Source organism: Macaca fascicularis, chromosome 18 (assembly GCF_037993035.2).
Source record: "Macaca fascicularis isolate 582-1 chromosome 18, T2T-MFA8v1.1".
Lineage (NCBI taxonomy): Eukaryota > Metazoa > Chordata > Mammalia > Primates > Cercopithecidae > Macaca > Macaca fascicularis.
Genome location: NC_088392.1, coordinates 1670383 through 1685585, shown reverse-complemented (window position 1 = coordinate 1685585; position 15203 = coordinate 1670383). Strand labels below are relative to the sequence as shown.

Genomic DNA, 15203 nt, shown 5'->3' with positions numbered 1-15203 from the left:
TTTCTCCTTTTTTTCATCAAAGAACTCTTACCAATCCATAACAGATTAAAGACAAACAATTGGAATCTGGTACTGTAAGGAAAGCCACATCTGAGGGCTAAAATTCCTCCTTGGTTTATTGATTTATAATTTAAATTCCAAGTAATTCTTAGTGAACTAAAAATAAAAGAATACTTATATAGCATAATAAACAAAATATGTTGCAAACGAAATTCAACACAGTTTTAAATTATTAAATAATAGAAAAATCCTCACTGTAGTCAGCAAGAGGACAGAGAAATCTGCAAAAAAGTTGTTATTTAAAATTCATAATGGAAGCTCTAGGCATTGCAGCAAGACAAATAGAAATAAGACTAAAGGAAGAAACAAATATTTGCAGATATAGCAAAAGTGGCAGGTTACAGATTAAAATAACAAAATAGGTCACTGATACATAGTGGAGAATAGACTAAAGAGACTGAAGAATAAACCTCCATTCACGGCGGCTGCATGTATAGAAGACACAGAGTCAGGAACCTGAGGAATGAATGGAAAGGGCTCACAGATGGTCCCCAACTTCACAGTCGCTCAACTTGATGGTGGCGCGATAGCATTCACTCAGAACTGTACTTCCACTATCCGTGCAGCCATTCTTTTTTTCACTTTCAATACGGTGTTCAGGAAATTACATGAGCTATTCAACACTTTATTATAAAACAGGCTTTGTGTTAGCTGATTTTGCCCAACTGTCAGCTAACGTAAGGGTTCTGACACAGTTAAGGTAGATAGGGCTAGGCCATGGTATTGGGAAGGTGAGATGCATTAAATGCATTTTCTACTGAGCATGGGTCTCTTGGATGCAACCCCATCATAAGGTGAGGGGTCTGTGTTTTGAAAGTCATACTGTTGTCTCAAAAGTAGAAACTCAATATTCTTCATGTCAGCTCTCATGATGAATTTGTAAGTGTAGTGTAATTGAAAGTGCAGTTGTTAGATCTGTGTTTGAGTTCCATTAGACTGTGTCTTGTGAGGGGTTGAGGAAGTTGGCCAAGAGAGCAGTGCTTATGAATCCCAGTGACTCAGAGAGCAGTTTGAGGGGCTTTGGTTCAAAAAGGTAGACTGAGAAAGAGTGTTAAGATTTTCCCTTCCCAACTTCATGAAGCCTACAGAAAAATGTTTAAAGAATAAATAAATCCATGGTAATACACAGAAAACAAGCAGGAGTAAAAATATTAGAGGATCCAGAAATGGAGTTATTTCTGGAAAACAGTTGGAATCAGTTTGCAGGTGACAGCAGAGCAAAGCAGACCGAAGTTGCCAGTAGCTGCTGAGGGGCCCCCACGTGGGTGGGAGAAATGTCCCACAGAAACGAGGGGTGGACGAGCCCCAGACCTGAGCTGACAGGTGTGTAGGGCAGCACGGGAAGCCATCAGGCTACTGTGAGTGGTGCCTGTGAGAGCAGGTGGCCACCAGCATCTGCCCACGCGCCACCTGAGGTCTGCTTTCGCAGCGTGGGGAGGCTTTCGGGGAGAAGCACTCACTGCTTCATGTGCCCTGCCCCTTACACAGAGTTCACAGACAGCCCCTTGATTCGGAAACCGGCCCTTTGGAGGAACAGGTTTGTGGAACTGCAGAAGACACCCACCCAGCTTACTTTACAGACAACTTAGTCTTGATTGATGAATAGAATCAGAAATGAAGAATCACCAGCATGAAATCAAAGCAGCAAAATATGAACAACCATACTGTTCCCAAATAAAACAAATTCATCGAAAAAGCAAAAGAAACTTCAAGAAAAATTTTAAGAGAATTTATTCATATATATGAGCTTAATATCCAAATTCAGCAGCACTTCTGTACACCGGCAACAATTAGGACATTTAATACCAAAACACCAGTTAGAAGAACAACAAAAAGTATAAAATCATTAAAAATAAATGTAAACAAAAATGCATGAGACCTAAATGGATGTAAGTTTTTAAAATTTGAAAGCCCTTAAGACCGAAATAGGTAGGCATATTGTCTTCATGAATAGAATATCTTAGCCTAATAAAGATATCATTTCTTCTCACATTGAGAGATCCGACATGCTTGCAAGCCTAGGAGGAATCAGAAACTCCTGTTCACTATTGGTGGGAACTTAGGTAAGCGCATCACTTGGTAAAACACATTTTGGTGTTATCAGTCAAATTGAATATGCACGTGTTCTGCTATCCAGCAGTTTTGCTCCCGCTTCTGTTCCCTAAAGAAATGTTTGCACATCTACACCAGAAGACATATGTAAGAGTATTCATGGCATTATAATGGTTAACAAAAGCCAGCAACTGTCTAGATACAACACAAAAAAGTTTATCAAAGGTAGAATGGACCAATAAATTGTGGAATGTTCTTACAGTTGAACACTAAATAGCAGTGACAATGGAGTATAGATATTGACAGAAATGTGGATGGATTTCAAAATAGAATATTCAAGAGCTAACAAATACAAGAAAAAATTTAATAAGGTTTATTTATATAAAGATAAAAGCCATAAAAGATTAAACCATTTAATAGTTAGAGAAAAATAAAGGATGAAGCTGTAAATAAAAGCAAACATTATAAAAAGCGTGTAGACCAATATGAATCAGAAGGAAGCTGGTATATCTACCTTGATTAATATTAAGCAAAATAAACCTTAAAATGAAAAACATTATTTAAGAAAGAGGGTCACTACATAAAAGGTTCAATTCAAAATGTTTGTGTACTTAATAAAGTCACTTCAGTACATAAAACAAGAATTAATACAGGGAGAAATTGATTATTTGCTGTCAACCACAGGAAGAAGTGTTTACATCTCTTTTGTTTATTGGTTAGCCAAGCAGGCAGTTCAGAAGATTTGAATAGCATAATTGTCAATTTTAGATCTTATGGACATACACAGAATTATTTAACAACTAGAGAACATATGTGCTTATCAGACATGTATGAGAAAGTTACAAAAATTTGGTACATACCAGGCCATGAGTCAAATTTCAGTAAATTTCGAAGAATGGATATTTCTGATCACAATAAAAAGAGGTAAGAGTTAGAAGTTAATAACAAAGAAATAAGTTTTTAAATCTCTCATTTTTAGAAATTGAAGTATATACTTTTAAATAGCATAGATCCAAAAATAATACAGATTAAAAATGCCTAGAACTAAATAATAATATAATCACTTTATATCAAAGCCCGTAGAATGTACAAAATCAAGGTTTTATAAGAACTTTCTTTCATTTTTTTAAATAGAAAAACAAGCCTAAAAATTATCTAAATAGCCAACTTAAGAATAGTAAAATAAATTCAAGGAAAATACAAGGAAAGAAGATACCAACAGAAAGCGGTGACTTGATAAAACCATCAAGGATTAATACGGCCTGTCAGTCTTTTGAAAAGACAGCAAAATAAACACACTTTCAAAATTCTGATCTTTAAAAAGTAAGAAAAGATGGGCCGGTGCAGTGACTCACACCTGTAATCCCAGCACTTTGGGAGGCTGAGGTGGGTGGATCACCTGAGGTCAGGAGTTAGAGACCAGCCTGACCAACATGGAGAAACCCCATCTCTACTAAAGTTAGCGGGGCGTGGTGGCGCATGCCTGTAGTCTCAGCTACTTGGGAGGCTGAGGCAGGAGAATCACTTGAACTTGGGAGACGGAGATCCCGGTGAGGCGAGATTGCGCCATTGCATGCCAGCCTGGGCAACAAGGGTGAAACTCCATCTCCCAAAAAAAAAAAAAAAAAAAAAAAAAAAAAAGGTAAGAGAAGGCATGAATACATATTACAAAAGAGAAGAGGGACATAGATACAGATATATCTGATATTTAAAAGAAATTTTAGGAGAATGACAATGTTTTATAATCAGTAAATCTAAAAAGCTGAATAATAGAAAAATTTTCAGAAAAAAATGTAAGCTGTTAAAAATGACTCAGAATAAACAGTTTTAGCTATCCTAAAACCATTAGAGTAGTTTTTTAAAAAATCATCTGGGGCCGGGTAGAGTGGCTCACGCCAGTAATCCCAGCACTCTGGGAGGCCGAGGCGGGTGGGTCACCTGAGGTGGGGAGTTTGAGACCAGCCTCACCAACATGGTGAAACTCTGTCTCTACTAATGGGTCTACTGATGGATCTGGCCAAATCAAATGGAAAACTTTCAGGAAAGGATTCACAATTCCAGATGCCATTAAGAACATATGTGGTTCGTGGGAGGAGGTCAACATTCATACAGGTTTGGAAGAAATTGATTCCAGCCAACCCTCACGGATGACTGTTTGAAGGTTTCAAGACCTCCGCGGAGGAAAGAGCTGCAGGTGTGGTGGAAATAGCGAGAGAATTAGGAGTGGAGCCTGAAGATGACTGAATTGTGGCAACCTCAGGATGAAACTCCAACAGATGAGGAGTTGCTTCTTATGAATGAGCAAAGAAAGTAGTTTCTTGAAATGGAATCCACTCCTGGAGAAGATGCTGTGAAGGTTGTTAAAGTGACTTTAAAATCCAGGGATTTAGAAGATTCCATAAGCTAAGCTGATAAAGCAGTGGCAGGGTCTGAGAGCATCGACTTCAGTTTCAAATGAAGTTCTGTGAGTACAGTGCTATCCAACAACATTGCATGCTACGCAGAAGTCTTCCGTGAAAGGAACAGTCCGTTCATGTGGCAAACTTCATTGTTGTCTTATTTGAGGAATTGCCACAGCCAGTCCAAACTTCAGCAACCACCACCCTGATCAGTCAGCAGCTGTCAACATTAAGACAAGACCGTCTACCAGCAAAAAAATTGAAAGTTGCTGAAGACTCAGATGATTGTTAACACGTTTTAAAAATATTTTTAAATTACGGTATGTACATTGTTTTTTAGACATACTACTAATTGCACACGTAATAGACTTAGTATAGTGTAAACATCACTTTTCTATGAACTGGGAAACGCAAAAATTCATGTGGCTCACTTTGTTGTGATATTCACTTGATTACCCAGGTCTGGAACCAAGCCCGTCCGCTGTCTCTGAGTTGTGCTTGTAATTTCCTGTCTAGTTCCTATGTACTTCATATCCTCAAGTGGAAAGAAAGGGCTTTGGAATCAGATCTGGGATTGAGTCTTGGTGCCCCCCAACTGTGTGTGATGTTAGGCAAATCCTTTAACCCTTCTGAGCAAACGAAATATGTCGTCAGTCACTAAAATGTTGTGCTAGTTTGTTACACAGCTCTAGATAACAGGGGCACCCATACTAACAGAGAAATACAAATCACTCTCAAATCCAAAAACAGCTGGTTATGCCCCCCTTGCCTTTGTGAGACCTTTAGTGCTCTGGTATTTACTGCTAATCGGGTTTTTTTTCCAGGAACTTAAATAATTAAGATCTTTCTATTTTGTATTCCGTATTTTAGTCATATAAATACTTCTGCTCTTTTGCTGTGCCCTTAAGTGTGTAAATCGGAAGTCAGACAGGCTTTTGCTGTCACCTTGGGGGCCTCAGTCACAGCAGAGGTTCTGTAACTGTGGATGGTTGTTTGATATTATAAGGCGTTCTGGTTCTCGGTATCAGAGGAAGCATGTTGAGGCATAAGGCAGTTTGCAGATATCTTCCAAGTGCCTTGAGTTTCAGCTGAAGTGATGGAGAGTGAACTGTTGTCTCAGGAGCCTTATGTTACTAGCATAATTGGAAGGTGGTCCTTCGCATGATTGTAAATGGGGTCTGTGCTTCATCAATAAGCTTTTGGATAAGAAGCGTCCATCACAGTGGTTCTCTCATTTGCCAGGGCAGAATAGAAAATGAAGTATCCCAATAATTGCATTATAGTTTCCTTCTTGTGGACAAGAAAGCAATGTGGTATAATTAGGTTTGATTGGAGTGCACATTTCCGGTAAGATCTGAAATTAATGATGTTGCTATAGTGACACATCTGCGGCCACCAGTGCGTGAAACATAAAGCAGTTCATTCGACAGGCGTAGACATCTGTGAGCTGCAAGGATGCAGAGCATATTGACACTGACCAGAAATACTCGACGCCGGCTGATGAATGAACAAATGATGCTGAAACAGGAGGACAGATAATTTGTACTTAATCTGCTGGGAGAACTTTCATCTTCTCACTGGTTGCATTTGACAATGCCATTGTTTAAATAACAATGCTGCAGAGAACTCATAAATTTTAAAACTTAACTCAGGGTGCAGCCTATTAAAGCAATACATTAATTCCTTTGTTAGGGAGGTTTTATCTTCATGTAGAACAAAGCCGTTACTAAAAACACCCACTAAAACAACAGGTTTTTTAGGACTCACATTTTAATTATAGCATCCATTACCCAAAATGCCATGTTGTTCACAATTGAATCACATGAGTTTCACAAGACAGCATCATCATGACGGGGAAAGCTGTTTTCCCGGTTTGTAAGGGCGGGCAAGCACGACGTGTGTGCTGGCGAGTGCATACAAGGCATGCAGATTTCACAGGTAAGACTTGGAAATGGTTTTTAAACCAAAGGGCAACTATAGTCTGTTATGCATGATGCTAATAACCGGGTATTCAGTTACAACAAACATGAGTAGCCATACTGGTACGGTTGTTACTAATGTGTGTCCTTGGATATGAGTGCTGTAATTAACATTTTGGGGGTGTTTGGGCCAGTTGAGATGTTAACACATGCAGATACTTAACTGATGCGTACAGTACTGAGAATCATAATGTTTAGAGAAAGCCTGATTCGCAGGGATTGTATTTGACTTCAAATATAATATTGACTTCACTTTAAACAGTGTCATTGACTTCAAATACATTTGGCTTCACTTTAAAAAGTGTCAAATAATTTCAAAAGTCAAAGCATACTTTAAAGATTGGTAAATTAGTCTTATCACTTAAGTTTTGTTTCTATTTCTTGTAAGGTCTAAGTAAGTTTGTGTTTTGATACATGATTGATTATGTGTGTGTATGACTTTAACTAGAATCTTCACAAGAAAGTTTCTTGCTCTAGGTGCGTGGCATATCCCAGTGTTACCTTTGTCTATCTATGAAAATCACTGGCTCCCTCTTGTATGATGGTGTGGTAGAGTTTAGGGGTGAGGCCAATTCACAGTTCAGGAGTGTCTGGTCTGAAACCTCTGCAGCTGTTCTCAGACACTGTCTCCTCCGCTCAGTCATGGATCACATCTGTTGCCACTCTGTGAATGATGCCTGCAGGACTTTTCCCCTAGAAATTAATTTCCTCTTTGCCTGCTCTGCTCATTATAGTCCCCAAAAAACTCTTTTTCATTAAAGAGCTGCAGCTTTTTTTTTTTTTTTTTAAGAAATCAGAAACCTTTTGTCAAAAGACATTTTCTGTCTATATAGCTGCATACCATAACCGAGTCTGCCGTGATTCTCTTCGAGGTGACGGGACTCGTGCTCTCTGGCTGCATTCGTTCCTCCCTTTTTCAGAGCTTCCAGTTTCGGGCATATTAATTTCTGTCATATTAAAATGACAAAAGTTGTAGAAATCATCAGTGTTTGAAATCATGGAGAGCATTTGAGGTAAGATTTGAGAAATAATTTGTATTACAGACTCTGTGTTATCTACTACTGCACAAGAGGGGAAGGAAAGTTCGAAATTAGCAAGTCATGAAATAAAAAAATCATCAAGATTTAAAAAATGTTTTTGGCTTCATCTTCATATGTGAAGAAAGTACATGTGCCACTCACCTGAAGGAATGTCTGCATAAGTATTGCAGGTTCTTTAACCCAACAAGGTGTGATTACATTTATTCACATGGACAGAATAACAAACCCAAAAACTTTATCGTTCATTTGGTGAGAGATGTTAGTCATTTATTTGAATATATCAGTTTTAAGCTACTGATAACATGATTGATTAGCAACAGAAACATTTTAGAAGATGCAGAGCTAGTAATACCATGTGTGTGTTTGATTTAAATGATCACCTGTCAGGATACATCATTCTCGTATTCAACTCTCACCATAATCTAACTTTAAAACATTCTCATCACCCCAGAAAGCAACCTTGGCACTCCCCATCCTTCCCCTTCCACCTCCCGTGGCCCGAGGCAGCCCCTGGTTACTTTCTGTCTCCGAGGACTTGCCTGTCCTGGGCGTTCCACGTAAATGAGTCAGACGTATGCAGTCCCTGCCGGCCTCCTTCACCGGCATTTACTCTTACAGGCTCATTCATATTGTAGCGTGTATCAGTGCCTCGTTCTGTTTATTGCCAAATAATATCCCATCGTGTGGATACACCACACTTTTTTTACCCATTCATAAGGTGATGGACATGGGTTGTTTCTACTTTTTGCCTATTACAACTAATGCTGCTGCGAGCTTTCAAGGCTCTAGCCATTACAGTCAGGCAAGAGCAGGAAGGCGGCATCCACATTGTAAAGGAGGGCAGAACTCTGTGTGTGTGTGACGTGGTCATGTCCGTAGGAAGTCCTTAGGAGTCAGCCAGCCCCTCTATTAATAAAGGGGTTCGGTAAGATCATAAGACACAAGATCAACACACAAGAATGAAAGTGTATTTCTGTATGCTAACAATGAACTATCCAGAGATAGAATTAAGAAAACAATTGTATTTACAGTGCATCAAAAAATATTTCATTGTGTTCAGATGGCAACAATTCTAGTCTCTTTGATCTATAGGTTCTATGTAATACCTATTAAAATCCCAGCTACCTTTGCATAAATTGGCAAGCTGATTCTGAAATTCATATGGAGATACTAGGGATTCAGCGTGGCTACAGCAATCTTGAAAAGCAAAGTTAGAGGACTTGCAACTCCTGATTGCTTCTTAAAAAAAAAAAAAAAAAGACTTATGCTTCCAAGGAATGTGGGCTGTGCAGTGGGGGGTGGGCGAAAGATGTGAGGTTGGGGGTTTGTTTTGTTTTGTTTTTGAAACAGTCTTGCTCTGTCACCCAGGCTGGAGTGCAGTGGCACAGTTGTGGGTCACTGAAGCCTTGACCTCCTGGGCTTAACTGATCCTCGTGCCTCAGCACCCAAAGTTCTGGGATTACAAGCATGAACCATTGCACCTGGCAGCAGATCCTGGTTTCAAACCCTAATACAAAGCTACAGTAATCAGGACAATGTGGTATGTGGTACGGGCATAAGGATAGACACATAGATTGATGGACTAGAAGTGAGAGGCCATAAATAAATCCAGACATTTATGGTAATTGGGTTTTCAACAAGGATGTCAAGATAATTATATGGAGAAAGAATAGTCTTTTCAACCGATGGTGCTGGGCAACTAGATATCCCATGCAAAAAATGAAGTTGGATAATGATCCCACTTGTACCCAAAAGCTAACTCAAAATGGATCATAGACTTAAATACAAGCACTAAAATTATAGTATTTTTAATTACTCAGCTTTGAGAAAGTATTCTAAATTTGTTGTACAGTTTGAATGTTTGCCCCCTCCAAAACTCCTACTGAGATGTCATTCCCAGTGTGACACTGTAAAGAGGTGGGGCCTGTAAGAGGCAAGTGGGTCGTGAGGGATCTTGAGGGATCTGCTCTCATGAATGAGCGAATCTACCCATGGATTAATGGGTGAATGGATCAATGGGTTTTCATGGAGTGTTAGTTGTCACAAGAGTGGGTCTGTTATAAAAGCCAGTTTGGCCCTCATGAGCCTGCTCCCATCATGGGGTGGCCTGCAGAGCCTCGGGACTCCACAGAGAGTCCCCATCAGCAGAAAGGCCTTGACCAGATGCAGCACCTCAGCCTTGGACTTTCCAGCCTCCAGAACTGTAAGAAATAAATTCCTTTTTAAAATTAATTACCCAGTCTCAGGTATTTGGTTATAGCAACAGAAAACGGACTAAGACAATTCTCCATTTCATTCTCCCTGGCTCCAGTTAAGTAACTGAATAGACTTTTGGGTATCTACTGAGATACAAAGCTTTATAAACATAAAAGGAGAAATAGTTCAAACCTAAGTTTCAGTTATCTTTTAAATTATTTTCAACCATTAGATGCATAAATGCACAGATATTATATTCAGTATTTTAGCATCACCTTGTATGTTTCTGTGACAGCTATCTGGTCTCCAGTACTTCAAGGCGTCTTTGCGTACATGTAGAATTCCTCTCAGTTTTCCCCAAGCAGCAGTAAGAAGCAAAGTATAATAGCATAGCTGAAGTTGGGAATCTCAGCACTTGAAATACTACCACCAAGCTGAAAAAGGATATCTAACTAAAGCACTGGATTAAAATAGTGGTTTAAAATCCCAGATTTACTGACTAGAAAGAGTCTGTGAATGGAGTGATTACAAATGATTTAACTTTGTTTTTGGAAAACATCTGTTGTCCATGTGGATTTATTGCATTTAGAAATGCCAGGGTTTTCTTCTCCAGAAAAAGATGCCCCAAAGTCAATGATATGTGCCTCAACTATATGCCGCTTTCAACCCATGATGAATTGATGGGCTAGGAATCGATTGTGGGTGGCTGTTTACATCAGAGGAGGCAGTGACCAGACACCCTGCTTCCTGATGGAAGGACACTCCCCGCACTGGAGCGGTGTCCACAGAACCTCACCTCACCAGCTTTGCCCAGCCGTGGCTCACAGGAAACACAGGGCCCACAGGCACAGGAGAAATGGCCAATGGCCAAGTGCAGATTGTGGGAACTGAAACCATCAGTCCAGGTTCTTTGACAAATCAATTTCAAGGAAGAAAGAGATGGAGGAGAAAGCTGTAGAGTAAAAGAGGCTCAAGAGACCTTTCTTGGATCCATACTTCTGACAAGCAGTATAAAAACTATGACACACGAGACACCTGGAAATTAGAACCATGACTTCTGTTTGACATGGACGAGTTGTTTTGGCTTTCTGTTGTGATAATATTTCGGTTCTGTTTAAAGTGTCTTTCACAAATGATACTGACATGCCCATGGTTGAAATGATATGGCTCAGATTAGTTTCAGCAGCACCAAGAGAAGGAGTGAGGTGGGGGCTCAGATGAAAGAGCTGCCCCAGGTCCATGTATCCAAAAAGGAGCGATGGCCACGGGGCTTTCAGGAGACTGTCTGTCTTCTTGAGGTAATTTAACATTTCCTTTTGAAAATATAGAAGGGGTGAAAAAGCATACATTCCTGGATTTAAGTTCCTTGCATTTCATATCTCTCAAATTTACATACAGAAATGACATTTTCTGTTGGTTTTGGTTTTATTCCAGCTATAGGCATGTGTGTGCATCCATGTGTGCAAGCACACACACACACAGAGACAGACACACAGCAAGGTTGATGCCCCACCTACCGTGAGGGATTTCTAGTGCGTATTCCACATGTTGAAATGGTATTATTACCAGAAAAGTGGAAATTTTGACCATTAGACACCCAAAATCAACATTTCACTGTTCAAATCAACTGCCCTACTAAAGCATCGGAAATACATTGGTCTAGCAAAGTGAAATTGGCATATAATTATGTTTATAACCATCTCACTCATTGATTTCCTCTAAGAAAACTGTGTTATTTAAAACCTATTATAAAGTTTCATATCCGGAAAACTTTAATCTTTTACTGTCTACAGTTTTTCTCATTGCTTTTTGGCCCACTGTGTAAGTGAAAGGGGGTATTATGTCACGTCTGAGGGCAGAATGTACGTGACGTTTAAAGAATAATTTTCACACACGGCAAATTCCACGTATGCCAAGCCTCTGCTCCCATTTTCTTTTTAAATTTTTATGTGTGTCGTTAGAACAGCTTTCTTCACAATGCAGTGATGTTGCCTGTTGTTTCTGACAGCAGATGCATTATACTCAGGCATCACATGGTCTGAATGTTCATCTCTCTCTAAAATCCCTGTGTTGAAACCAAGTCCCAGGTGATGGCATGGTACTAATTAAGAGAGGTGACTGGGCCATGGGGAGAACCCCCATGAATGGGATTGGTTCCCTTATAAGCAAGGTCCTAGGGAGGCAGATTCCCTCTCCCACTCCTGAGGATGCTGCAAGAAGGCTCCACCATGATGAGGGCCCTCATCAGACACCAAATCTCCTGGTGCCTCATCTTGCATTTCCCAGCTGCCAGAGCTATGAGAAGTAAACATTTGTTGTTTATAAACCACTGGATTTATGGGGTTTTTTTTGTTTGTTTTTGTTTTTGTTTTTTTTTTAAAGACAGGTTCTCGGTCTTGCTTTGTGACTCAGGCTGGAGTGCAGTGTCGTGATCACAGCTCACTGCAGCCTCAAACTCCTGAGCTCAGTCGATCTTCCTGCCTCAACCTCACTAGTAGCTGAGACTACAGGTGTGTGCTGCCATGCCCAGCTAATTTTTGTATTCTTGATAGAGATCGAGTCTCACTGTGTTGCTCAGGCTGGTCTTGAACTCCTGGGCTCAAGCCATCCTCCTATCTTGACCTCCCAAAGTGCTGGAATGACAGGTATGAGCCATCATGTTATAGCAGCCCAGAAGGAGTGAGACAGGTATTAATAACTTAATAGCACATAGTTTCAAAAATCAGTTACCATAAATTGTATGTTTTTTTCCTAAAGATCTTATGTGGCTTTAAATTTATCTGCATGTTCCCAAACACACGTGTGGTGAGCATCCTACACTAGCTGCACTTTGCAACATCAATAACAAGGTAAAAAACAGATTTTTCAAATAAATCCCAATTATTTTTAAGGACAGGAAAGAACTAAATACAGAAGGTATCTTCCGGATTTTTGTATAATATTTCCAACTTTGGATTCCACACAGAAAATATTTTCATCCAGGGCAGAAACAATAGTGCAGGTGTTTGATTTCTGTTTACAGCAGTCTTCTATATACCTTCCAGTATCCTGGTTTTGAAAATTAGGCTCATTATCGTAATTCTTTTTTAAAAATTTAAATCAGCAACTTTTGGCTGCTATTTAGGAGTCAGGTTCTGGGGATAGAGTTGGGATAATACAGACACTGCCTTCCTGGAGATTCCACTGCAGTGGGGGAGATGCATGCTCAGCAGCTAGAGACCGAGAGAGAAGACAGGGATAACCCACGGAGAAGACAGACGACCCAGAGAGAAGACATAGAGACGACCCAGAGAGGAGACAGAGACGACCCAGACCCCACAGGGACCAGCCAGATGCGGCCCACCGTTCTCATTGCACGTTATGAGGCACTCAGTAAAATTAAATACACATTTTATATGTTACGGGTTTTTTTGGTAATACATCTACTTTTTAGTGAGACAAGTGGGTTGTGGAATTTCATGATGATCTATGTGGGTGTCCATTAGGACCGTAGCTTGTCCTGTAGCTTAGTTATACTATATTTAGATGTAGGAGTTTGTACTTTCCAGGTCAAAAATTCTCTTCTTAATAGAGAAATTTGTTGCACTTTAAAATACCTTATATTATGTTTAGTTTAAGGAGATAAAATAGCTACTCAGGGACTCAGGATTTCATGTTTCGCCTTGATAAGACTCTACATTGTCGTGCAGTAATTGTATCTAATGCTAGCCTGATCGGTAATTAGGAAGGAAACACCACAGTGACCTTAACGGAACAGGCCTGGGTATAAAGAGCAGGAAAGGATGCAGAAAAGCATCTGACAGATGTAGCCCTCGTACATGATTTAGGAAGAAGACTCAGAAAACAAGGACTAGAGGGGAACATCCTCAGCTTGCTGAAGAGAATCTTAAAGACCCGAGGCTGAGGCGTCACTCCGTGTGATGGAGACGCGTGCTTTCCCCAGGTCAGGAAGGAAGCACGGGTGCTTGCCCAGCACTCCAGCACTCTCCATAGTGCCGTACGGTAAGAAAGGGGAATACAAGGCATGGATATCAGAAAGGAAGAAATCAAGTTAAAAATAAAGAAAAAAGGCCAGGCGCGGTGGCTCAAGCCTGTAATCCCAGCACTTTGGGAGGCCGAGACGGGTGGATCACGAGGTCAGGAGATTGAGACCATCCTGGCTAACACGGTGAAACCCCGTCTCTACTAAAAATACAAAAAACTAGCCAGGCCTGGTGGCGGCGCCTGTAGTCCCAGCTACTCGGGAGGCTGAGGCAGGAGAATGGCAGGAACCCAGGAGGCGGAGCTTGCAGTGAGCTGAGATCGCGCCACTGCACACCAGCCTGGGCGACAGAGTGAGACTCTGTCTCAAAAATAAAATAAAATAAATTTAAAAATAAAAAAAATAAAGGAAACTGTCCCTCTCTGCAGATGGCATAATTATCTACCTAGATAATCCAAGGAATGTGCAAAAAGTTCTGTGAAGCAGTAAGTTCGGCATGGTCAGGGGTAGACTGACCACATGCAGAAACCAATTGTGTATCCACACTTGCAGTGCGTATGTGCCAGCTGAAATGAAAAGTACAGTGTCGTTTATAATTCCTTGACAAAAGAGCAGTAGTTTGCTGTGAATCTAATATATAATGTGTGGGACTTGTGGGCTGAAAACTACGTAACACTCATGAAAGGAACCAAAACAGACCGAAATAAACAGAGAGAGTGAGTTTGCTCATGGACCTAAAGTCTCCACACACTAAAAATGTCACTTCTCTTTTCGATATTCAGGTTTAATTCAGTTTCTATCAAGATTTGTTTTGTAGGTAAGATTATTTCTGAATTTGTTTTTAAGGCAAAGGAGCAGGATAGCTAAAGTGATTTTGACAAAGAAGAAAGTTGGAGGACTCATTACCAGATTTCAAGACTTAAATAAGCTGCAGTCCTCAAGACTGTGTGGTATTGGGGGATATTTCAATGGACACAGAACCTAGAAAATGGCATTGCACCAAAGAGGATATGGGAACAGAACATCAGTATGAGGAAAGACGTTCCTCCTTCACAAGAGGCAGAGTGGCTGTCCCATAGCCACTTCAGACTCACCACCTGTGTCTTCTGCCCTTCTCCCAAAGCTGTCTACTTTCTTAATTCCTGTTTCTTGTTGAGGGCCGGCCTCGCTGAGCAAGGCAGTCAGCCTGAGCCGCTCTTCGAGGTCTCGGATCCAGAGCTCCACATTCGGTTCCCAAGCCCAGTCAATGCTCTTTTCTAGACTTCTGAAGATTTCATGCATTTGCCTCTTCCTTTCTATCTTGATGCCTGCTGCCACATCATCCTTCACTTAGACTTTGATACCAGCTCTCTCCCCTACATTTGACCCCCGCCACTCTGTCCTTAGAATAATGCCTCAGTTAACTCTGTTACCTGGATGGGGTCCATCCAGAATGAAGCCAGGACTCCTGAGCCTGGCTCTGTATGCCCTCTTGGTGGACGGGAGACTCTGCTTT

General features: G+C 40.6%; 1 protein-coding gene across 50 annotated transcripts in view; it reads left to right on the top strand.

The window, feature by feature from the left end:
- ATP9B (ATPase phospholipid transporting 9B (putative)) overlaps positions 1-15203 on the top strand; it is a 296871-nt gene that overhangs the window by 201093 nt on the left and 80575 nt on the right. The window lies entirely within an intron of this gene.